The 26,190-nt window shown below is 46.5% G+C and overlaps 1 non-coding gene across 1 annotated transcript; it reads left to right on the top strand.

The window, feature by feature from the left end:
• The first annotated feature begins 1,125 nt into the window (after positions 1-1,125).
• On the top strand, positions 1,126-1,231 carry LOC114913282 (small nucleolar RNA R71). Its single transcript, XR_003799276.2, has one exon. It is a non-coding gene; the product is annotated as a small nucleolar RNA R71 (small nucleolar RNA).
• The last annotated feature ends 24,959 nt before the right edge of the window (positions 1,232-26,190 follow it).

Below are 26,190 nucleotides of genomic sequence, written 5' to 3'. Positions count from 1 at the left end.
GGAACTTGCTTAATGGCATCGAGAAGAGGTAAGTTTATCTGGACCTTTTTAAACAGTTCCAACATTTCATTCATTTTTATACTCTTCTTATCAAGAGGCAGAGAGGATTCTAAAGCACTGGGAAATGGAGCTTTAGGTGCAGGTGCTGGGTTAACAGGTTCTTTCCTCTCTTCAGATTTCTTCTTTTCTGTTGTAGCTGGAATTGGTTGCTCTTGTTGTTAGATTACTTCAGGTTAATTTAAGATTTTTCCGCTTCTAAGGGTCATGATCGATTTGGCATGTTCAAAAAAAGTTTCAAGACCAATGGAGCTTTCAGCCATGTGCTGTCCTTTTGGGTTATTAATAGGCTGACTGGGTAATTGCCTTCTTCCCTCTTACTAAAAGCTGTTGCTAGCTGACCTATCTGGGTCTCTAGCTTTGCTATTGATTGCGTATGGGAGTGAAGGAGTTGGGTATTCATTTCTAGTCCTTTAAGTGCTTGCAGTACCTTTTCTTCGAAAGCCGAGCTATGAGTACTTGGAGTGGGTTGAGGAGGGTTCTGGTATTGTGGCTGGGATGGATGAGTAAAAGTTACATCCGAGTAACCTGATCTTTGTTGCACCGAAGGAACCACTGGTTGTGATTCTCATGAGAAATTTGGATGGTTTCTCCATCCCGGATTGTACGTACTAGAATAGGGGTTGTTCCCTGGTCTATGAGTAGTTTGGGCTTGATGGACTTGTTCTTGTACATGTTCAGGAAACTGTGGTGCAACCGGACAATCATTCACACAATGAGTGGGGCTCGAACACAATGCACATATATCTTGTATCTGATGGGATGGAGAAGGTGACTGTCTTATACTTAATAATTGATCTAACTTTTGGGACAATTCATCTACCTTATGATGGATATCTATGGCATTTCCTACTTCATATATTCCACCTCTCTTTGGGTTTAATATGGGTTTATCTCTAATAGAGGTAGACATATGATGTAATAAATTTTTACTTAAAATTTCAAATAGTTGCCATGCCTCATCCTCACTTTTCAGCATGAATGTCCCACCGCATGATGCATCGATCATTTGTCGATGTCTTTCAGATAGCCCATCATAAAAATATTGGATTAACTGCCACTTGGGTACAGCATGGTGGGGATATTTTCTAATAAGGTCCTTTAATCTCTCCCATGTTTCATGAAATATTTCTCCATCTAATTGAGAAAAACTAGTTATGGCTTTCCTTATTTGATTAGTTTTTCCTCTGGGAAAATATTTCTTGAGAAACACTCCTTGCAGCTGGTCCTAGGTTGATATAGTCATGGAATCCAAATTATATAGCCAGTATTTAGCTTTGTCCTTAAGTGAGAAAGGGAATAATTTTAACCTAAGAGCATCATCGGAGAAGTTGTGAATTTTGACAGTTGAGCATATCTCAAGAAATTTTTCAAGATGTTTATAAGGGTCCTCATTACTAAGTCCATAAAATGAAGGTAACATTTGGATTATACTGGACTTAATTTTATATTGAGTGGCCTCCACAGGGGGCACTTGAATACAAGGAGAGTAGGTATATGTGGAAGGAGTAAAGTACTCCTTCAATTGCCTAGGTGGATCATTCTTCTGATTTTGGTCCATATTTTTACGTCTGTTGGCTCTAAAGGTTCTTTCTATTTCTGGATCAAAAGGTTGGATTTCTGGTCGTAACGATCTACGGCCAAGCATACACCTTACAATTATACTTTAGAGCAAATATAAAAAATTTTAGTTTTTATAATATATATATATATATTTATAATAAAGTGAGAAAAGAATGAAGAAAATTTAAAGAGAAGAACCTAAGAATTTTAAATCTATGAAAAGAGAGAAATTAGTTAATGTTTAGATATTAATTGCAATCAACTTAAACAAGCATGGACTCTCTATTCTAAGGTTAACTTAAATCTAGACAGCTCCTAAATTTCAAGATCGCCTTTGAGCACTCCAAGCTCAAGACTGACTAACTGACTTGGCCAGGTAAGCGTAAGATGTGAGAGGTTCCCTGCTCGTTGCTTTCCCTAGAAACCAATTGAGTTGGCCAGGTCAGTCAACGGAACCAATTGAAAACCACTTTCTTTAACCACTTGCCTTAGACTTCGAGCAATTAACCAATCCGCACTCGGTTCAACTCTAGAGCTTTCTTATCCTATTGAGCTCGAAATCCTTAGGGGTCAATGTCTAATTAATTTTAGATTAAGGTCTAGGTTATGCAAATACAAGAGAGTGATTTGTGGGTCAAGGAAGGGTGATCAAATCCCCACCTTATCTTAGTTAATGGGTTGCGCCCTTAAAGTTAATTATGGAGATACAATGCAAAGAAATAAGGTATCCAATCAAGTTAGAAAATTTTATATTTGAGGTTACGCTATTTTAGTTAAGTGTTATAAAATGTCAGTGGCTTTTTTTTTTTAATTCAACTGTGCCAAGATTCCCGACAACAGTGCCAAAATTTGATGCGTAGTCGTTGATAGCACCAAAAATAACTCTACTCACTACGTAGGTAGGATGAGTCGAGATCGTATCCTCAGGGACCTTGGACTAAGTTGAGATTGCAAAATAAAAGAAAGAAGTGTTATTTTGATTTAGAAAATAAATTATCTTAAAATTGATGTAATTAGAAAATAAAGAGCTCGGGAGTTTTGAATTAATTTTGCCACGTGACATTAGCTGTTTACGCTCCAAATTATAAAAAAAAACTTTTATTTCTTTAAAATGATGCCTATATTCTTTTGGGTTTCTTGCATAGTTTCTTCATTTTTTATAATACCATATGCATCCTTCTTTTATTTAAATTTTATTTTAAGTCTAATTTTCTTCAAACTTGAGTCTTTTTGATCTGCAAATCAGACTCTTTGTATCGTCGATTACTTTTTCTGTAAAATATAAAAAAAAGTATCAATTTTTTAATAAATAAAATAAATTAAATATAATTTTTTACTTTAAATGACTTAAATTAAGTGTTTATCATAGATCAACATGGAATCGATCACTCCTGATAAGAGGAGATCGCATCCTACTTGCTCTGATCGATTGATGATTCAGGAAGCCTTCGATCAAAGTAGAATAAAAATTAGAAAGAGTTTTTAATATTTTATTAATCGAATCATCGTTAAAGATTAAGAGAGATATGAATATGATATTGGATTTGACACCATTCCATATCCAGAGTCATTATCGGGGTGCAAGAAGATCGCAGGATCAAATTGCATAGTAACTTTCCACTGAAGGATATTTTTAGTATTTTTATCAAAATTTTATATCTTTCAAGTAGACATGATATGTTTCTAGACATCAATCTTGTCTTATGGGTTTGATCGAATTAAAGAGTTTAATTTGATCATCAATTAGAAAGAATTCTAATTGCTGAAATCAGAATTAGATCTAGATTGGTTAGCTTAAATTCTAATCAAATCAGATCGACTTGCACTCGAGCCCACTGCTGGCTAAATGTGGAACCCAATGGGTCACATAGAAAGAAAATTGATCAGAGGTCTAATTGGATTAGATTATGTTTGCAAAATAGACATACTAGCACATGTTGCAAAAATTAGGTCCTTGTTTCGAATCGGGTTCAAAAATGATTTCAGATTGGGCTAATTAAAGCTAAATTAATTCAAATCAATTTTGAATTTGAGTTGGGTCAGCCCTTGGCTATATGTATCAAAAATTTAGAGCTAAGAAACTAGGTCCCCATGCATCAAAAATTTTTCTTACATGTGGGTGCAGTCTTTGTGCGCAGAAATAAATTTTGCATCCCATAAGATGGGACGCCCCTTCCTTGAGCTTATCCAATGTTCCACAATGAAAAAAAGAAATTTCAATAATTTTTGACTTAATTTTAAGCACAAAAAATCTTTTTGAGGTTAAAACACTTTCTGGTTTAATCATGAAAATTGGTTGAATTTGGAAATCCTGCCAATCGGATCCATGCACCTGACCAAGAGTCCAACTTGTGAAGGATTCTAATCTATGTGTCATGCCTCATCTTATTTTCAAATTTTTTTCATGCCATCAGCAAGTTAGCACCTTCATTTTGATTCATTGGATGGCCAAAAGTCACTGATGGGAGGTGGAAAAAAATTATGCAATGGGAATGAAGTGAATTTCAGTGCAGGGGTAAAATGGTAATTTTAAAACTTTTCAAAATTATAATTTTACAGTGAAAATTATTAATTAATCTAATTAATTAACATATATTAACCCTATACAAGGATCTAAATATGATATATATAGCATGCTTTTAAATTTGAAATTTTAAATTCTATAGTAAACGTTTTACTGTTATGTGTTCAAAATACATTACCTTCGTGCAGGTAGTCGATCGCTGTAGTTTGATCACCATCAAAAAAGTTTGATCATTGTAATACAGCCACACAGTATGTCTGGCCTCCATGGATCATCCACATGAAGCTCCCGATCTGATCGGCTCCTCATGAATGCTAGTTCGTTGCAGAACTCTTTCGATGGCCGATGCTGATCGAACTCCTTCGATCGATGTCTGCCAACTCTTCGGATACTCTGGATCATCAGCAAAGAAATTTGAGAGATTAATGAAGCTCTCTCTGAAGTTTGGTGGGCTCACGACACTCGTAGCTCACCTTCTCACTTCCCGAACCCTAGGCAGAAACCCTAGGGTACTCACAAAAGACCCTACGCCCTTTCTCTCTTCTTTTCTTTTCTTTTCTTTTCTTTTCTTTTCTTTTTCTCTCAGATCAGATATCCCCATGCCCCACCTTCTCTTTCTTTTTAAAACAGTGCAAGATCACATCTTTACAGCATTTTCACCATGTGAGAGGATAAAGCTAGGTGGTTGCTCACTTGAATTCAAATAGAATTTGAATTCAAATGCCAACCAACCTATCCTTATCCACTCAAGGCATCAGAAGAGAAGGGGCGTGGGTTCTTTGTGCATGGAGAATTTACATGAGAAACTTTTTCTCATGTAGAGCAAGTGGCGCACAAGTGGATAAGATGGCGCATGGGATTAGTTGCTCATTCAAATTCAAACATCATTTGAATTTGAATGGCCAACTAATCAATCTTCATCCACTCAAATGGTGCACAAGGGAGGAGCGTGGGAAGGCTTCTGTGTGGGAGAAAATTCACGAGAACTTATTTCTCATGAATTCAAATAGGCGCAGGTGGGTGAGGTGGTGCAGGGAGATAAGTCAAAGGTGGTTTGAAATTTTAAACCAATCTAATTGAACCAACTTTATCAAAATAGGTTAGGCACAATTAGACTAAGTTAAACCCAATACAATTAGGCTTAATTAGGCTCAATAAAATTCTAATCAAATCAGGAATTGACTAAGTCCAACCCTTGATCAGATCAGGGACCAAACCACCTCGGCGATTAGGTCAACTCTTAACCTAATCGAGTCAAACCCAACTGAATCCAATTCAATTGGACTTGATCCAAAAATAATTACTCAATCAAATTGAGTTAATTAGTGATCAAATCACTAATTAAATCTCTCATAAATACTGAGTCCAAATTCGATGGGCAATCGGGCATCAAAGTCCATCGATATGAAATCCTGATCGAATAGTCCCAAACCAGTGGGACTCTTGACTCCGGTACCCAAAATGTGTGGAACTCATGATCATAGAATCTTGATTCTCGATCATAGAGTTTCAGACATATAGGACTCAGAGTCTCCAAGCATTAGGACTCTTGGTCGAAGAGTCCCAGTCCAGTGGGACTCTTCACCAGCCATCAGATCAGATAGGAACCTCAAATATGTGTGATCCCGCAGGTTCGAACCTAAGTCGGTAGCACAGGAATCAATTCCTATACTAATCGAAGTGACCATCTAGTAATGGTACCCGACATCTGGATAGGTCGAATAGTCGCAATCGCAACATTCAGAACCTATGCGAATATGGTTACTGTATAATTCATCCCCTTTGACCCCTATGTATAGGACGACTCAGGGTTAAACTGCCAACCCTGATCAGATCATCCGAATTATGCTCAACTGAAACAGTCCTGTGACTCCTCACTAGGACTACCCTGACCAAAGTTTTGCTAAATCGAAACATGACAGTACGCATCTCCTTAAACTGGAGTGGTCAATCCCATCTTGACACATGCACCGACAAGTCAAGTACTTGACTACACCCAGCAGCCTTCCATCACTGAGTTAAAAATTCAGGTAGTCTAGTGCCTAAGTGCAGTGAGTTGCTTGCAAGTCACTGTGGCAGTCTTAGGTCGGAGGGACAGTTATACCCATATTCCATCGAAGTAAATCTTGACAGTAGAAAAAGCTTTGGAGTCAGTCACGTTCAGTGCAGATGTACCCTTACATCTCACCTGTATGCCATACCAGTATCTCCACACTCCTTGGTTAAGAGGACAATCAACCCATATGGCATACAATGACCTATGCTTGATAAACATTGTTATCCTTGATAACAACGTATCATTTGGTCATGAATAGGTTTAAGGACTAAACGACAAATCCTCCTTTGTAATAAAAAATGCCAAAATAATTTTTATTAATTTATAATTCATATACTAATACAAGAAAGAGCACAACCATCAACAGACTGACGATTGGCTTTGGGACACTATTTTCAACAATCTCCCACTTGGTCTAAAGCCAATCGGTGCAGTATCTAATATCCATCTTTGACTTGAAGTCATCGAACTCCTTCACCGCAATGGCTTTAGTGAATAGGTCGGTCAGGTTCTCCTTCCCATCGATCTTCTGAAAGTTGACATCATCTCTATCCATGATTTTTCGGATAAGATGGTAGCGACGCAGAATATGTTTCGTCCGTTGGTGTGCCTTTGATTCCTTCACCTGAGCAATGGCTCCAGAGCTGTCACAGTAGAGCAAAACTGGACCAACAAGGGAGGGTGCTACTCCGAGCTCGGTGAGGAATTTTTTCAGCCACACTGCTTCTTTGGCAGCATCTGATGCAGCGATATACTCTGCCTCGCAAACTGAATCAGCCACAGTGTGCTGCTTGGAACTCTTCCAGCAGACAGCCCCATCATTAAAGGTAAAAATAAATCCTGACACACCCTTGCTGTCATCGTGATCAGACTGGAAACTAGAGTCTGTAAATCCTATAAGTCTCAAGTCCGATTCTCCATAAACAAGCCACTGGTCCTTAGTATTTCTTAAATACTTCAGGATGGTTTTAACAACCTTCTAGTGATTCTTTCCTAGATCAGATTGGTATCTACTCACTACCCCTAGTGAGTATGCCACATCTGGTCGTGTACATGTCATGGCATACATGATAGATCCCACTGCCGAAGCATATAAAATTCTACCCATACGCTCTCTCTCTTGAGGTATTGTCGGATAATTCCTCTTCGAGAGAGAAATTCCATGGCCTATCGATAGATAGTCTTTCTTGAAATTCTCCATGCTGAACCTCTTCAGCATAGTATCAATGTACGTGGACTGGGATAAGCCAAGCAACCTTTTAGATCATCCCTATAGATCCTCATCCCTAGAATGTAGGAAGCTTCTCCCAGATCCTTCATGGAGAACTGTGACGACAGCCAAATCTTTATTCTCTGTAATGCAGGGACATCATTTTCGATTAAGAGAATATCATCCACATACAATACAAGAAATATCACTACTGGATAATTAGCTCACTTATAAATGCAGGGCTCTTCTCCATTCTTAATGAAGCCATACATCTTGATCGTCTTATCAAAATGTATGTTCCAACTCTGAGATGCCTGCTTAAGTCCATAAATGGACCTCTGTAGCCTGTACACCTTAAACTCATCTGTGGATGTGAACCCTTCAGGTTGTATCATATACACCTCTTCGTCCAGCTCTCCATTTAGGAAAGCTGTCTTCACATCCATCTGTCAGATTTCATAGTCCAGATGGGCAGCTATCGCAAGCATAATTTGAATGGATTTGAGCATTGCCACAGGAGAAAACATCTCGTCATAGTCTATACCATAACGTTGACGATATCCTTTGACAACCAGACGGGCTTTATAGGTCTCCACCTTTTCGTCTGCACCCCTCTTCCTCTTGAAGATCCACTTACACCCTATGGGTTTTACTCCTTCGGGTGGGTCAACCAATGTCCACACATCGTTGACCTTCATGAACTCCATTTCGAATTTCATGGCCTCTAGCCATTTCTCAGAGTTAGGTCTCTGCATTGCATCCATGTAGGTGATCGAATCCTCATCATTTTCATCAAGTTCGATAGGATCGCCGTCTCGGACCAAGAAACCATAGTATCTGTCCGGTTGATGTGGTACTCTACCAGACCGCCTTAAGGGTGCAGGAACAATGGGCTCCGGATCTGATCTAACCAAATCCGATTCAGGTTCAGCAACTTGTGTCGGTTTTTTCACCTGCCGAACTTCCTCAAGTTCGACCTTAGAGGCAACAGTCCCTTCACGAAGGAACTCTTTTTCTAAAAAGATTGTCTTAAGGCTGACAAACACCTTTTTCTCATCAGCTAGGTAGAAATAATACCCTTTGGTCTCTTTTGGGTACCCTATGAAATAACACTTGTCAGACCTAGGTCCAAGCTTGTCCGTAATTAAACGTTTAACATAAGTCGACACCCCCAAATCCTAAGGTGTGAGAGTACTGGCTTACGTCCTATCCATATCTCATAAGATGTTTTGGTTACAGACTTACTCAGAACCCTATTTAGAAGGTAACAAGCCGATTCAAGTGCATATCCCAGAGAAAGATCGACAGACTAGCAAACCCCATCATGGATCGAACCATATCCAACAAGGTCCGATTCCTCCTTTCAGACACACCATTATGCTGTTGTATTTCAGGAGGAGTCCACTGAGAGAGAATCCCATTCTCCCCAAGATATGTCAGAAACTCATTGAAAAGGTATTCACCTCCTTGATCAGATCGAAGAGTTTTAATACACTTTTCAGTTTATTTTTCTACCTCATTTCGAAATAGTTTGAACATTTCAAACGACTCCGACTTATGCTTCATTAAGTAGATATACCCATACCTCGATAGGTCATCTGTGAAGGTTATGAAGTAGAAATATCCACCTCTTGCAATTGAGCTCATGGGTCCACATACATCAGAATGTATCAGACCCAAGAGTTCACTGGCTCGCTCATCTTTTCCAGTAAAAGGTGATTTGGTCATCTTCCCAAAAGACAGGACTCACAGGTTGGAAGTGATTCACAATCACCAACTTCAAGAATTTCTTCTTGAGCCAACCTGTTTATCCTGTTCTTATTGATATGACCTAGCCTACAGTGTCAAAGGTAGACTTCTGACATATTATCCATTCTAGGATATTTACCGAAGATTTGAACCATATTAACAGGCTGTGATAGTAAGTAAATTTTATTATTTAGTTGTCCAACAAACATTGTAACACCATTCAAAATGATATTGCAAATATTTTCTTTTATTAAAAGTTCATAATTGTACATGGCCAAAAGCCTACAGAAATAAAATTTAATAAAAAAATTGGATAATAGTGACATTCACTCAGAATTACATGACGAGAGTTGATTACAAGGTTCATGATTCCTAAAGCTAGAACTGAAACTTTGCTTCCATCTCCAATGTTCAGGAACCTCTCGCCTTCATCAAATCTTTTACTAACCTGCAGACCCTGCATCGAATTACAAATATGATAAGGGCTTCTGGTATCCAATACCCAGGCAGTAATATCATAAATGAAAAAGTTACAAGGTGTTATCATATAATTATCTTGCTTCTTTTTCAGCCTGTTCGGGTCCAGGGAGGCAATGTATAGAGGACAGTTCCTCTTCCAGTGCCCCTGCTTCTTGCAAAAGAAGCACTCCGTCTGGCTCTGGTCGAGCTTGCGCTTCTTAGTCCGACCCAGTGTAGACGTCCCTGCATGCGGCTGCACCTTCTTATTCTTCTTCTTCTTGTTCTTCTTCCCTTTCTCAAAGGGTTGACGACCAGAAGAAGACCCTCCCACAATATTCATCGACTCCTTATGGAGCTGGTGGTTCTTCTCAAAGTTCTGCAGCAACCCCAACAAGCCGTGATAGTTCACTGCAGGTTTTATCATCCAAAAATGAGTAAGGAAGGGGAGGAAGGACTTGGGTAAAAAATTAAGGATCGCATCCTTACCGAGCTGCTCGTGCAAGGGAAAGCCCAGTTTACTTAGGTGCTCAATCATTTCGATCATGTACAGTACATGATCAGTGACTGAGGCCCCATCCCTCATCTGAGCATTGAAAATGGTACAACTAGTTTTGTGCCTTTCAACATCGTCAGACGTGCCAAAGGAGTCATTCAACATTTGATGCATCTCTTACGGCTGGGCGTTCTCGAACCTACGGTTGAACTCATCATTCATTGCCGCCAGCATTATGCACTGAATGATGGTACGATCATTGAGCTACTTCTGATAAGTATCTCAGACCGTCCCTCTAGCGTTCGGGGCTGGCTCCTCAGGTGTCAGATCCGTTATTACATAAAGGATCCATTCATGCTCAAGGATGATTTTCAATTTTTGATACCAGCTATCGAAATTAGGTTCCATGAGCTTGTCATTATCTAATAATGACTGGAGTGACAGGGTAGTGGCCATAGCTGCATAAAGAAAAATCAGACCTTTATTAGTACATAAATTATTAATACTAAAGACTTGGATTTTAGTCTAAAGTTTCTCCCAGTATTTTTACGAACTGATAGCCTCAACCTCCAATTCGAAAAATTACTTTAATTCCTTAGTGGGTACTAGAATCCACACAGACTACACACGAGCCCAACTTTGGCTGGTCAACCCATGTGCATCTATGGGTAGGTTCATAACCAGTTGTTTCTCTAAATAACTTCTAGTAATTGATTTTTGCCCCAGAACCTAATCAGTAGGCTTTGGCCTCCACTGAAAAAATCTGGTTAGGTCCAACCATTAACATGACTTGATTTGGTGAATCTGACCAATAAATAATCAGGCCCGACTTTGACCGGCCAACCTGACCACCATCAGAAAGACTCAACCAAATGATCATATTATGAATGATAATTTTATTAGTTAATAAGCACCAGGCCTTTGGGCCTCCAGTGATTATTAAACTAATGGACTCATTATCACTCACTTAATGGGAGGCTATGACTTAGTTATCACTATAACTTAATCATTTTTAGGAACCTAATAATTTTTGAAGATTTTTTTAAAGGAAAGAAGAGAAGAAATTAACCAGCCAATTTCAATCCTCCCACTGACTTCACCAAGTTAGATTAAAAAAGATTTAATTAAAGCTGGCATTAGGAGCACCTAAATCAGTCACACTGATTTATCTAATGACATGGGTGAGCCCTAATCACCAAGTGATCTAATCAAAACTTAACTCACCGGGTTAGCCAGGTAAGTGAGATCAATGGAAGGGATATGCCATTAACTCGTTAGAGATTGAATCAATGTGAGTAGCTCTCAGTTAAAAACCATTTGTCAGACTGCCAAACTTACCTTAGACACCAATCGGTTCATTAGTTTTAATTTGATCAACTTAGTAAATAGGATTCCACCGTGTAGCCATGAATTAAGTCCATCTTGATCTAGTTAAAGACATGGACCCATTCAACTACAACTATTGAAGTTGAGTCTAGAGTGTCTTCGACCTAATCTAATTTAATTTTTGATTAGATTTAACCAATTACTCTAATTTAGTCCATTTCTTTAAGCTAACCTTAGGTCTAACCCAATTATGGAACTAATCCATCTAACCTATTGACCCACAAGTTTATACAATTGTTTTAGGTCTTAATTCATAATTCTAGATCAATTAGACAACACTTAATTCTTTTAATTAAGTATTTGGACTGAAGGGTCAGGGTTTGGCATTTTAAAAATAATTTTTAAGTTTGAAAAGTTTTATTTTCTGTTCACCAAATGTGTTGACTCATTTCACAAACTGATCAGCACATTTCATAAATAGCAATCCTATTACTAATTACATAACAGAAAATAACTCAATCAAAATAAATCATGAATATTCCTTTAGATCTAATCTAACACAATCATGATAAATTTTATAATTGAACCTTTACAATTAAGTCCTTTCGCTGCTTCGTCTACATGGGATATAATCGCTCGGCACCCCTACCACCATAGGATAACCCCATCAAATGGGAGGAGAGGGCCTTTAAACCTTACTTTTCTCCTATGATCGGACGACCATGGCAACCAACCCAATTAGACTACTTGCTACTTGGATCAAATATATCTAAATATACCAATTTCAAAATTTAAATTTTAAATTTCAAATTCCAAATTTTAAATTTTAAATTTCAAACAAATTTTAAATTTTAAATTTCAAATTTTTGAATTTCAAATTTTGAATTTTAAATTTAAAATTTTAAATAAATTTAAAATTTTAAATTTTAAATTTAAACTTTTAGATTACTACTTAATCTATGCATGCAAATTGTTGGTACAAAAATTCGCTTGCGCCGGAGAAGCTGGAGTTGAGGGAGTCGCGGTCGCCGCCGGACCTGCAAAAGAAGTCTAAACCGGAGGTGGGATTGCTTCGGCAAGATCCTCCGACGCTCAAGTCAATTCTCTGCCTAACAAGAATGGAGTGCTCGAACGAAAATTTTAGCAGAGTTTTTAGGTAAAGATGAGAGCTTATAGAATAACGTATCTGGGGTTCCCTTTTATAGATGGAGGGGGCAACAAATTGATAGCGACGCCTGTAACCATCTGGTAGTGGGCCGCCCAGAGTCAGGAAGAATTTATTGCAGAGGGTAGTGGAGTGGGATCGTGGCTATCACCGTGGCTCGCCACGTGGAATCAGTTACGGGGAGTGGAGCGGCGTCCGCTGTCGTGACTCGTCAGGGAGTGGTGGAATCGCACAGGATCCATCGCAGGGAGTGGAGTAGAATCGTGACCGTTAATGCGGCCTGTCAGGGAGTGATGGAGCTGCGTAGGGTCCGTCGCAGGGAGTGGAGCAGTGTTGTGGCCGTTACTGTGGCCCGCCAGGGGGTCCAGACTTGTCGGTCGAAGTTTGGTTGGAGTCGATAGCGAGGTTCGGTACCCGTAGGATTTGGGCGAGGTCTTTCGCAGTCGGAATAGAAGATGGAGTCTAGCTTCCGTAGGAGTTCGGATGAAGTCTACTTGCAGTTGGGATCGTGGGCGGAGTCCGACTCCCGTAGTAGTCCGGACGAAGTCTGTCTGCAGCCGTTGGAGTCGAGAATGGAGCCCGACTCCCGTAGGAATCCAGCGGAGTCTTCCAGCAGTTGATGTTGAGGATGGAGCTCGCTCCCGTAGGAGTCCGGGCGGAGTCTACTGTGGTCGAAGTCATAGATGGAGTCCGGCTCCCGTAGGAGTTCGGACGAAGTCTGTCTGCAGCCGTTGGAGTCGAGGACGGAGCCCGGCTCCCATAGGAATCCGGGTGGAGTCTTCCTGCAATTAAAACCAAAGGTGAAGTTCGCTCCCGTAGGAGTCCGGACAAGGCTTACTAGCAGTTGAAGTTGAGGACGGAGCCCGGCTCTCGTAGAATCTGGGCGGAGTCTACTTGCGGTCGAAGTCATGGACGGAGTCTGCTCCCGTAGGATCCGGACGAAGTCTGTCTGCAGCCGTTGGAGTCGAGGACGGAGCCCGACTCCCATAGGAATCCGGGCGGAGTCTTCCAGCAATTGATGTTGAGGATGGAGCCCAGCTCCCGTAGGAGTCCGGCGGAGTCAGTTGCGGTCGAAGTTATGGACGGAGTCCGGCTCCCGTAGGAGTCCGGACGAAGTCAGTCTGCAGCCGTTGGAGTCGAGGATGGAGCCCGGCTCCCATAGGAATCGGGCAGAGTCTTCCAGCAGTTGATGTTGAGGATGGAGCCTGGCTCCGTAGGAGTCCGGGCGGAGTCTACTTGCGGTCGAAGTCATGGATGGAGTCCGGCTCCCATAGGAGTCCGGACGAAGTCTGTCTGCAGCCGTTGGAGTCGAGGATGGAGCCCGGCTCCCGTAGAAATTCAGGAGAGTCTTCCAGCAGTTGATGTTGAGGATGAAGCCCGGCTACCGTAGGAGTCCGGGCGGAGTCTACTTGCGGTCGAAGTCGTGGACGGAGTCTGGCTCCCGTAGGAGTCCGGACGAAGTCTGTCTGCAGCCGTTGGAGTCGAGGATGGAGCCCGGCTCCCATAGGAATCCAGGCAGAGTCTTCCAGCAGTTGATGTTGAGGATGGAGCCCAGCTCCATAGGAGTCCGGGCGGAGTCTACTTGCGGTCGAAGTCGTGGACAGAGTCCGGCTCCCGTAGGAGTCCGGACGAAGTCTGTCTGCAGCCGTTGGAGTCGAGGACGGAGCCGGCTCCCGTAGGAATCTGGGCGAGTCTTCCAGCAGTTGATGTTGAGGATAGAGTCTGGCTCCCGTAGAAGTCCGGGCGGAGTCTACTTGCGGTCGAAGTCGTGGACGGAGTCCGGCTCCCGTAGGAGTCCGGACGAAATCTGTCTGCAGCCATTGGAGTCGAGGACGAAGCCCGACTCCCATAGGAATCCGGGTGGAGTCTTCCAGCAGTTGATGTTGAGGACAGACCCAGCTCCGTAGGAGTCCGAGCGAAGTCTACTTGCGGTCAAAGTCGTGGACAGAGTCCGGCTCCCGTAGGAGTCCGGACGAAGTCTGTCTCATCGTTGGAGTCGAGGATGGAGCCCGGCTCCCGTAGGAATCCGGGCGGAGTCTTCCAGCAGTTAATGTTGAGGACGGAGCCCGCTCCCGTAGGAGTCCGGGCGAAGTCTACTTTCGGTCGAAGTCATGGACGGAGTCCTCCCGTAGGAGTCCGGACGAAGTCTGTCTGCAGCCGTTGGAGTCGAGGATGGAGCCCGACTCCCGTAGGAATCCGAGCGGAGTCTTCCAGCAGTTGATGTTGAGGACAGAGCCCGGCTCCCGTAGGAGTCCGGGCGAAGTCTACTTGCGATCGAAGTCATGGACGGAGTCCGCAAGGGTCAATCCCGCTGAGAACTTCGCCGAGGATATTTTATACCCAACACCAGTCCCCCCACTTTCGAGTTTGAATTTCGAATGAAGGAAGTTCAGAGAGGTTGTCGCAGCCGAAGTTCCCTCCCTAACGTCCCGACGCAACCACCTTCGGATACGTCGGTATTTAATGCGCGCATGCCAGAGCCCTTTTTTGATTAGAGTGATCCGAAGAGTCTTTTCAGAACTCCCACCGAGATGCGATCCCAAGCATCGCACCGTGGAAATTTGCGAACAGTCAATCCTCGATAGTGGTGAGTGGGATACGCGGGACACGTGGGAAGCACCGGTTGGTCCAGGGATACCCGCCGTCATAATTGCGCTAAGATCCACTGCCTATTTAAACCCCCTACCCTTCCTTCGGGGCTTTACTCGCCTAAAAGACGGCACCTTTCTTTCGTCTGAGAGCCTAGCTACTCAGCCACTCCCTCGGTGCCCCTGCCAACTTCGAGCATCCTCCGCGCCGGTCTTTGCCGTCTCTCTGCCATCCTCAGCCCCCCGATTCCTCTTTAAGGGGCTTCCCCGCCAGGTCCTCGACCCCAGAGGCCATCCTCAAGAGGATGCCAAGGGCTTGGAGGAAGGCAAGAAGGAGAACAGCGGTCTGCGAGTTCTCCGGTCATCGAGCGGCCGCTGAAGGTCCCGTCGCTTCAAAGGGGGTTTGAGGAAGAATTTCTTCAACAACAGGGGTTTAATGATAGAGACCGTCGGGAAAGGCATTCTGCCTGAGAATTTTGGAGTAGCAAGACAGGGTGACACCGGTCAGGAGGGCGGAGCCGTCGTCGCAAGCTGTGGTGGGATCCTTGATGTCGTCTGGGCCGAGGGACCAGAAGCGGTCGGCGTCAACGATGGGGCAGTGAAACTTGTTGCGGGGATGGTGGAAGTAGCGCATGCCGATCTTGCCGGAACACTTTGGACGGTGGTTGTCGTGGAGCATTTGGTGATAGCGCATATCTCTGCGCCGCCACTGCCTCCAGGGTGACTCCGGTTCTTCTTGAAATAGGTCTTCGTCGCCGCTGCCGTTGCCTTGACTGCCCCTAGAATCTATCCCATCCTTTTCCCCCTGGGGTTGGGATTTCAGAGGTGGAGCGAAACAAGGCGGGGCGAGAGCCTATAGGTCTACCACACGTGCTGGAAAACGCAGCTGGGAAGGACAGGAACGGGAAGAGAAATTTGCAGCTTGAAGCGGCCTCTGGTGTATCCTTTCCAAGCCGTGTTTCGAGCCTTGTAATAATGTATTCTTTTCTGACCCTCCAGGTCTTGTAACGTACATCTTGTTAGTTGAAAAATAAGAAGGAGATTTTGTTACCTCGTGAATTATTGTCTGCCGAACTTTCTTCCCTTTCTCATCTTTTCTTCTTCTTTCTCTCCCCTTTTCTTCTCGTTTTCTTTTTTTTTTTTTTTTTTGACGTTGTCCTTAGGTCATTGGTGGCTCTTTTATTCGTGTTGAATTATCGTTTGTCGAGATCCTTTTCAATTTTTGCATCGCTCGAAGATACTCGGTTGCCATCATATCGATCCATCCTTTCCGCAGTGGCTGCAGACTCGCCTGGGGGCCATTCGGGCTTGGTGTCCCCCCTCAGGGCTTGAGCTCGGAGGTCTGAGCTTCTGTCACCCCGAGGAAGTTGTTCTTTCTTGGATTTGCGTAGAAAGCTTTCTTGAAAGCTGGGATTCTTGATGAGGGCCCCAATCCTTGCCGCGACAGGGTTCTCCGCACCTTGGACGCTGTTTGTTTTTCCAATCGTCGCTGATGTGGCCCATCACCTTCCTTTTTCTTTTTCACCTGGAATTTTTCCTCCGCTCTCAGTGAGGCTACGGGAGTTCGGTTCCGTAGGTGAAGTCGGGGCAAGTTCGGCTCTCGTGGGAGTCCGGACGAAGTTTACCAGCCATTGAGGTTGGTGATGGAGCCCGGCTCCCGTAGGGGTCTGGGCGGTGTGGAGTCCTCTCTGTGATTGGAGTCGCGGATGGAGCCCGACTCCCGTAGGAGTCTGGGCGGAGTCTTCCTGCAATTAAAGTAAGGTTCGAAGTCCGGCTCCCGTAGGAGTCCGAACGGGGTTTATCATTAGTCGAAGTTGGCGACGGAGCCCGACTCTCGTAGGAGTCCGAGCAAAACTTACCATCGATTGAAGTTGGTGACGGAGCCCGGCTCCCGTGGGAGTCCGGACGGAGTCCTCCCTGCGGTAGAAGTCGCGAATGGAGCCCAGCTCCTGTAGGAGTCTGGGCCTTCGATTTTGCTCAAGCTAGGGTGAGGTTTTTCTCCCATCCTTAGCAGGCTGTGGGGGTGCATGTGGGCGTTGCAGGGCCTCTCCCCCCATCCGGTCTAAATAGAACCGGGCCTTCGACTTTGCTCAAGTTAGGGCGAGATTTTTCTCCTGTCCCTAACAGGGCTGTGGGGGCGCATGTGGGGTTGCAGGGCCTCTCCCCCCATCCGGTCTAAATGAAACGGGCCTTCGACTTTGCTCAAGTTAGGGCGAGGTTTTCCTCCTATCCCTAACAGGGCTGTGGGGGCGCATGTGGGCGTTGCAGGGCCTCTCCCCCCATCCGGTCTAAATGGAACCGGGCCTTCGACTTTGCTCAAGTTAGGGCGAGTTTTTCTCCTTCCCTAACAGGGCTGTGGGGGCGCATAGGGGCGTTGCAGGGCCTCTCCCCCCATCCGGTCTAAATAGAATCGGGCCTTCAACTTTGCTCAAGTTAGGGTGAGATTTTCCTCCTGTCCCTAACAGGGCTGTGGGGGCGCATATGGGCGTTGCAGGGCCTCTCCCCCATCCGTCTAAATAGAACCGGGCCTTCGACTTTGCTCATATCAGGATGAGGTCCTCCTCCTGTTCCTGACATGGCTGTGGCGGCACGTTAGGGCGCTGTAAGGCCTCTCCCCCCATCCGATCTAAAAGAACCGGGCCTTTGACTTTGCTCATGTCAGGACGAGGTCCTCCTCCTGTTCCTGACATGGCTGTGGGGGCACATTAGGGCGCTGTAAGGCCTCTCCCCCCATCCGATGTAAAAGAACCGGGCCTTCGACTTTGCTCATGCCAGGACGAGGTTCTCCTCTTGTTCCCGACATGGCTTTATTTTAGGTGTTTGAAGGGGTTATACCCAGTCGTGACAAATCCAGGCCAAATGGGAAGAGCATGTCAAGTAGAGCGAAATTTAGATTTAAGGTGAAATCGTAAGCGATACATTTATAGGTTTTTCGAGTTCCACGGCTGCGAGAGGTCTGTTCCTCCTTGAGGCCCTCCGGCGATGGAGTCGATGGTCTCGATGGGAGGCCGATCTCCGGGCTGCTCCTCCCTTCTTGGCGGTTCAGGTTGCGGAAGGGCCCTTGGCCGCTCTCCTCTACCCTCAGGCCGGCGTCGGATGAACCTGTCGAGTCGACCTCACCGGATGAGCTCCTCGATCTTGTCTCGGAGCTGGATGCATTCCTCCATGTCATGGCCGTGGTCGCGGTGGTAGAGACAGAACTTGTTGGGGTTGCGCTTCCCGAGGTGTGTGCGCATCCTCTCCGGCCTAGGGAGCTGCTCCCTGACCTCCATCAGTACCTGGGTCTTCGAGGCATTGAGGGGGGCGTAGTTGCGAAACCTTTCCGGAGGAGAACCCTGCCGAACCCCACGATCCGGACTCCTCTGCCTGCGCACCCGAGGTGGAGTACGGGCACGCTTGTGCCCAGGAGGGGATCGAGAACGCGGCCGGGCTTCTCTCGACCTTTTTTCGACTGCGGGTTTACTCGAGTCTCCCGCCTGCCGCTCTCTCGCTATCTCTTCATCCTTCATTTTGAAGGCTTCTTCCGTTCGGGCATATCCTTCAGCCCGAGCCAACAAATCAGCAAAATCCCTGGGGTACTTCTTCTCCAGGGAGAACAAAAGGTCATTCTTCTGAAGGCCGCCCTTCAGAGCGGCCATTGCGACTGATTGGTCCAAGTTTCGGACCTCCAGTACCGCGACGTTGAAACGGTTGATGTAGGCTCGAATGGACTCCCCTTCCCTCTGCTTGATATTGATGAGGGACTCCGAACCCTTTCGGGGGCACCGGCTGCTGACAAAATGGGCCACAAATTGGTGGCTCATTTGATCGAAGGAAAAGATGGTACCCGGTTTCAGAGCCGAGTACCAGTTTCTCACCACTCCCTTCAAGGTGGATGGGAAGGCCCGGCATAGAATGGCGTCGGGAGCGCCGTGAAGCAGCATCATCGTCCGGAAGGCTTCCAGATGATCCATCGGGTCCAAAGTCCCGTCGTAGCTTTCGAACTGGGGGAGCTTGAAGTTTGGCGGGATCGGCTCCTGCATGATCATTTGAGAGAAGGGAGGGTCGGTGCAAATATCCTCACCATAAGCGAGGAGAGCATGGCGGAGTTCTTCAATCCGTCGGTTCATCTCTTGGAGTCTCCGATCTAGGAAATCCTCCCGACTTCGAGTCTCGAGGATCCTCTGGCAGAACGGGGGCAGGGATCTTTCAGGGGTGGAGTCGTGGTCCGATTGAGGGCTCTCCACCCTCGGGTTCATTTTCCCAGGAAGGATGGGGTGGCTGGCCCAAGTGGCCCGCCCCACCGTCGGATTCTGGTGTTCCGGGGACACCCTTTCCAGGCGCACTGATGCCTGCGGCTGCTGCTGCTGCATAGCCTGCACAGCTTCTGTGAGGCCTCTGACCTGCTGCGCTAGCAGATCAAACTGCTCCGCACCGACCGCCGTCGTCGGAGGAGGAGGATGAGGTTGAGAAACAGGAGGGAAGGCCGGAGCCTGAGATCTGGCCACGGAGGCCGTGGATCGTCGCGTGGATGCCTTGCGGGGAGGCATCGAGCAAGGACCAAGTGGAGAAAGGAGGGGGAGGGGATGCTGGAAGAGATGCCCGGGGGCAGTCCCGTTGAGCGCTCCTTTAAGAACAAGGATACTGCGAAGACACAGGCCCTTCCTCTAGCGCCAATCCTGTTGGTGCAAAAATCCGCTTGCGCTAGAGAAGCTGGAGTCGAGGGAGTCGCAGTCGCCGTCGGGACCTGCAAAAGAAGTCTAAACCGGAGGTGGGGTTGCTCCGGCAAGACCCTCCGATGCTCAAGTCAATTCTCTACCACAACAAGAATGGAGTGCTCGAACGAAAATTTTAGCAGAGTTTTTAAGTAAAGACGAGAGCTTATAGAATAACGTATCTGGGGTTCCCCTTTTATAGACGGAGGGGGCAACAAATTGATAGCGACGCCTGCAATCATCTGGTAGTGGGCCGTCCAGAGTCAGGAGAAATTTATTGCGGAGGGTAGTGGAGTGGGATCGTGGCTATCGCCGTGGCTCGCCACGTGGAATCAGTTACGGGGAGTGGAGTGGCATCCGCTGTCGTGACTCGTCAGGGAGTGGTGGAATCGCACAGGATCCGCCGTAGGGAGTGGAGTAGAATCGTGGCCGTTAATGCGGCCTGTCAGGGAGTGATGGAGCTGCATAGGGTCTACCGTAGGGAGTGGAGCAGTGTTGTGGCCGTTACTGTAGCCCGTCAGGGGGTCCAGACTTGTCGGCCGAAGTTCGGTTGGAGTCGGTAGCGAGGTTCGGTACCCGTAGGAGTTTGGGCGAGGTCCTCCCGCAGTCGGAATAGAAGATGGAGTCTGGCTTCCGTAGGAGTCTGGACGAAGTCTACTTGCAGTTGGGATCGTGGGCAGAGTCCGGCTCCCGTAGGAGTCCGGACGAAGTCTGTCTGCAGCCGTTGGAGTTGAGAACGGAGCCCGGCTTCCGTAGGAATCCGGGCGGAGTCTTCCAACAGTTGTTGTTAAGGACGGAGCCCGGCTCCCGTAGGAGTCCAGGCGGAGTCTACTTGCGTTCAAAGTCATGGATGGAATCCGGCTCCCGTAGGAGTCTGGACGAAGTCTGTCTGCAGCCGTTGGAGTCGAGGACGGAGCCCGGCTCCCGTAGGAATCCGGGCGGAGTCTTCCTGCAATTAAAACCAAAGGCGAAGTCTGGCTCCCGTAGGAGTCCGGACAAGGCTTACTAGCAGTTGAAGTTGAGGATGGAGCCCAGCTCCCATAGGAATTCGGATGGAGTCTACTTGCGGTCGAAGTTGTGGACGGAGTCCGACTCCCGTAGGAGTCCGGACGAAGTCTGTCTGCAGCCGTTGGAGTCGAGGATGGAGCCCGGCTCCCGTAGAAATCCGGGCGGAGTCTTCCAGCAGTTGATGTTAAGGATGGAGCCCGACTCCCGTAGGAGTCCGGGCGGAGTCTACTTGCGGTCGAAGTCGTGGACGGAGTCCGGCTCCCGTAGGAGTCCGGACGAAGTCTGTCTGCAGCCGTTGGAGTCAAGGACAGAGCCCGGCTCCCGTAGGAATCCAGGTGGAGTCTTCCGGCAGTTGATGTTGAGGATGGAGTCCGGCTCCCGTAGGAGTCCGGGCGGAGTCTACTTGCGGTCGAAGTCGTGGACGGAGTCCAGCTCCCGTAGGAGTCCGGACGAAGTCTGTCTGCAGCCGTTGGAGTCGAGGACGGAGCCCGGCTCCCATAGGAATCCGGGCGGAGTCTTCCAGCAGTTGATGTTGAGGAAGGAGCCCGACTCCCATAGGAGTCCGGGCGGAGTCTACTTGCGGTCGAAGTCGTGGACGGAGTCCGGCTCCTGTAGGAGTCCGGACGAAGTCTGTCTGCAGCCGTTGGAGTCGAGGACGGAGCCCGGCTCCCATAGGAATCCGGGCGGAGTCTTCCAGCAGTTGATGTTGAGGACGGAGCCTGGCTCCCGTAGGAGTCCGGGCGGAGTCTACTTGCGATCGAAGTCGTGGACAGAGTCCGGATCCCATAGGAGTCCGGACGAAGTCTGTCTGCATCCGTTGGAGTCGAGGACGGAGCCCGGCTCCTGTAGGAATCCGGGCGGAGTCTTCCAGCAGTTGATGTTGAGGATGGAGCCCGGCTCCTGTAGGAGTCTGGGCGGAGTCTACTTGCGGTCGAAGTCGTGGATGGAGTCCGGCTCTCGTAGGAGTCCGGACGAAGTCTGTCTGCAGCCGTTGGAGTCGAGGATGGAGCCCAGCTCCCGTAGGAATCCGGGCGGAGTCTTCTGGCAGTTGATGTTGAGGATGGAGCCCGGCTCCCGTAGGAGTCCGGACGGAGTCTACTTGCGATCGAAGTCGTGGACGGAGTCCGGCTCTCGTAGGAGTCCGGATGAAGTTTGTCTGCAGCCGTTGGAGTCGAGGATGGAGCCCAGCTCCCGTAGGAATCCGGGTGGAGTCTTCCAGCAGTTGATGTTGAGGACGGAGCCTGGCTCCCGTAGGTGTCCGGGCGGAGTCTACTTGCGGTCGAAGTCGTGGATGGAGTCCGGCTCCCGTAGGAGTCCGGACGAAGTCTGTCTGCAGCCGTTGGAGTCGAGGATGGAGCCCAGCTCCCGTAGGAATCCGGGCGGAGTCTTCCAGCAGTTAATGTTGAGGACGGAGCCCGGCTCCCGTAGGAGTCCGGGCGAAGTCTACTTTCGGTCGAAGTCGTGGATGGAGTCCGGCTCCCGTAGGAGTCCGGACGAAGTCTGTCTGTAGCCGTTGGTGTCGAGGATGGAGCCCGGCTCCCGTAGAAATCCGGGCGGAGTCTTCCAGCAGTTGATGTTGAGGACGGAGCCCGGCTCCCGTAGGAGTCCGGGCGAAGTCTACTTGCGGTCGAAGTCGTGGACGGAGTCCGCAAGGGTCAATCTCGCGGAGATCTTCGGCCGAGTGTATTTTATGCCCAACACCAGTCCCCCCACTTCCGAGTTTGAATTTCGAATGAAGGAAGTTCAGAGAGGTTGTCGCAGCCAAAGTTCCCTCCCTGACGTCCCGGCGCAACCGCCTTCGGATACGTCGGCATTTAATGCGCGCATGCCAGAGCCCTTTTTTCGATTAGGGTGATCCGAAGAGTCTTTTCGGAACTCCCACCGAGATGCGATCCCAAGCGTCGCACCATGAAAATTTGCGAACAGTCAATCCTCGACAGCGGCGAGTGGGATACACGGGACACGTGGGAAGCACCGGTTGGTCCAGGGATACCCGCCGCCATAATTGCGCTAAGATCCGCTGCCTATTTAAACCCCCTACCCTTCCTTCGGGGTTTTGCTCCGCCTAAAAGACGGAACCTTTCTTTTGTCTGAGAGCCTAGCTACTCAGCCACTCCCTCGGTGCCCCTGCCAACTCCGAGCATCCTCCGCGCCGGTCTTTGCCGTCTCTCTGCCATCCTCAGCCCCCCGATTCCTCTTTAAGGGGCTTCCCCGCCAGGTCCTCCACCCCAGAGGCCATCCTCAAGAGGATGCCAAGGGCTTGGAGGAAGGCAAGAAGGAGAACAGCGGTCTGTGAGTTCTCCGATCATCGAGCGGCCGCTGAAGGTCCCCGTCGCTTCAAAGGGGGTTTGAGGAAGAATTCCTTCAACAACAGGGGTTTAATGATGGAGACCGCCGGGAAAGGCGTTCTGCCTGAGAATTTTGGAGTAGCAAGACAGGGTGACACCGGTCAGGAGGGCAGAGCCATCGTCGCAAGCTGTGGCGGGATCCTTGATGTCGTCGGGGCCGAGGGACCAGAAGCGGTCGGCGTCGACGATGGGGCAGTGAAACTTGTTGCGGGGATGGTGGAAGTAGCGCATGCCGATCTTGCCGAAACACTTTGGACGGTGGTTGTCATGGAGCGTTTGGTGATAGTGCATATCTCTGGCGCCGCCGCTGCCTCCGGGGTGACTTCGGTTCTTCTTGAAACAGGCCTTCGTCACCGCTGCCATTGCCCTGACTGCCCCCTAGAATCTATCCCATCCTTTTCCCCCTGGGGTTGGGATTTCGGAGGTGGAGTGAAACAAGGCAGGGCGAGAGCCTATAGGTCTGCCACACGCGCAGGAAAATGTAGCTGGGAAGGACAGGAACGGGAAGAGAAATTTGCAGCTTGAAGCGGCCTCTGGTGTATCCTTTCCAAGCCGTGTTTCGAGCCTTGTAATAATGTATTCTTTTCTGGCCCTCCAGGTCTTGTAACGTACATCTTGTTAGTTGAAAAATGAGAAGAAAATTTTGTTACCTCGTGAATTGTTGTCTGCCGAACTTCCCTCCCTTTCTCATCTTTTTTTCTTCTTTCTTCTCCCCTTTTCTTCTCTTTTTCTTTTTTTTTTTTTTTTTGACATCGTCCTTAGGTCATCGGTGGCTCTTTTATTCGTGTTGAATTATCATTTGCCGAGCTCCTTTTCGATTTTTGCGTCGCTCGAAGATACTCGGTTGCCATCATATCGATCCATCTTTTCCGCCAGTGGCCGCAGACTCGCCTGGGGGCCATTCGGGCTTGGTGTCCCCCCTCTGGGCTTGAGCTCGAAGGTCTGAGCTTCTGTCACCCCGAGGAAGTTGTTCTTTCTTGGATTTGCGTAGAAAGCTTTCTTGAAAGCTGGGATTCCTGATGAGGGCCCCAATCCTTGCCGCGACAGGGTTCTCCGCACCTTGGACGCTGTTTGTTTTTCAATCGTCGCTGATGTGGCCCATCGCCTTCCTTTTTTTTTTCGCCTGAAATTTTTTCTCCGCTCTCAGCGAGGCTACGGGAGTTCGATTCCCGTAGGCGAAGTCGGGGCATATCTCTCTATCTTTCTCTCTCAGGAAGAAAGGGCTTTGTTTATATTTTTCACTCGCTTCTCTTCGGTGGTAGCATTAGTGCTCATAGTAAATTTGATTTCCTTAATAAAATTACATGCATATGCCATATTTTCTTGAGGTTTAGAATGACTAAGAAAAAAAGGTTTGTCCGGTATTGCTGTCATTTGGTTTTTGTTTTGAAAAATCCAAGAAGAAAAATTGTCTGATTAACATGTATAATTAAACCTTTAAAAAAAATTATTAGACATTTAGAACTTCTGATGGCTAAAATTTTTTGCTTTCAAAAAGCAAGGCATAATAGAAGTTTTGTGCAAATGCTAGCTTCAAGGTCAGTCTCGATCTGGTATTTCACTAATTTGTAGAGATACAAAAAATGCAAAAACAAAAACAATAGCATACAAGCCTTAAGCTATTCATGTTGCATAGTTTTCATTGCTTCGAGCTAACACGGTAAACTAGCTTTCAACTTGCATCACAATTAACAAAGTTTTCTGGCTGTTGCTCCCATTCTCCATCTGGCTCGGTCATGACCAAGTTATTTTTGTAAGGTGTTTGGTGAAAATTTAGATTTATTTAATGAGTGCTTTCTTAATCAGCCTAAGACATGAAATTTTTAGAATGGATCATTAAGCCTCCTAATTTCACTATTTGATGGCATGCATGTCTTTATAATGTTTTGTTTGGGTTATTTTTACATTTTTCTAAAAAAATCAGCAATGTAATTTTGGTAATTCCCCGAACTAAGTTCTGGTTGGTCAGTTAAAAATGAGTTGTGGTCATGTGATATTTACGAAAATTTGCCCTATTCTTTCATGCATTGTTTCTTAGCTAAATTGCCACCTGTTCGATAATTTGGAATGCACCCACTGTTCTACATGCAGGTTAATCGACGTTGCTCCACACTATTACGATCTCAGCAATTTTCCTTCCTGCGAGGCAAAACGAGTTCTAGAAAGGCTGTATAAAAAGCGTGAGAAAGAGAAGGGTGAGAGCAAGACCAGAAACAGAGCCTTTTAGGTTGCTTTTGCCGGTGCAATGGTGTGTTTGACAAGAATGGGTGCATATCTTAGTCCATCACCATGTGATCAGAGGTCTAATTGGATTAGATTATGTTTGTAAAATAGACATACTAGCACATGTTGCAAAAACTAGGTCCTTGTTTCGAATCGGGTTCAAAAATGATTTCAGATTGGGCTAATTAAAGCTAAATTAATTCAAATCAATTTTGAATTTGAGTTGGGTCAGCCCTTGGCTATATGTATAAAAAATTTAGAGCTAAGAAACTAGGTCCTCATGAATCAAAAATTTTTCTTACATGTGGGTGCAGTCTTTGTGCGCAGAAATAAATTTTGCGTCCCATAAGATGGGACGCCCCTTCCTTGAGCTTATCCAATGTTCCACAATGAAAAAAAAAATTCAATAATTTTTGACTTAATTTTAAGCACAAAAAATCTTTTTGAGGTTAAAACACCTTCTGGTTTAATCATGAAAATTGGTTGAATTTGAAAATCCTGCCAATCTGATCCATGCGCCTGACCAAGAGTCCAACTTGTGAAGGATTCTAATCTACGTGTCATGCCTCACCTTATTTTCAAATTTTTTTCATGCCATCAGCAAGTTAGCACCTTCATTTTGATTCATTGGATGGCCAAAAGTCACTGATGGGAGGTGGAAAAAAATTACGCAATGAAAATGAAGTGAATTTCAGTGCAGGGGTAAAATGGTAATTTTAAAACTTTT

Source organism: Elaeis guineensis, chromosome 13, assembly GCF_000442705.2.
Source record: "Elaeis guineensis isolate ETL-2024a chromosome 13, EG11, whole genome shotgun sequence".
NCBI classification, from domain to species: Eukaryota; Viridiplantae; Streptophyta; class Magnoliopsida; order Arecales; family Arecaceae; genus Elaeis; species Elaeis guineensis.
The sequence above is the reverse complement of the archived record's forward strand: the minus strand, read 5'-3'. Positions and strand labels throughout refer to the sequence as shown.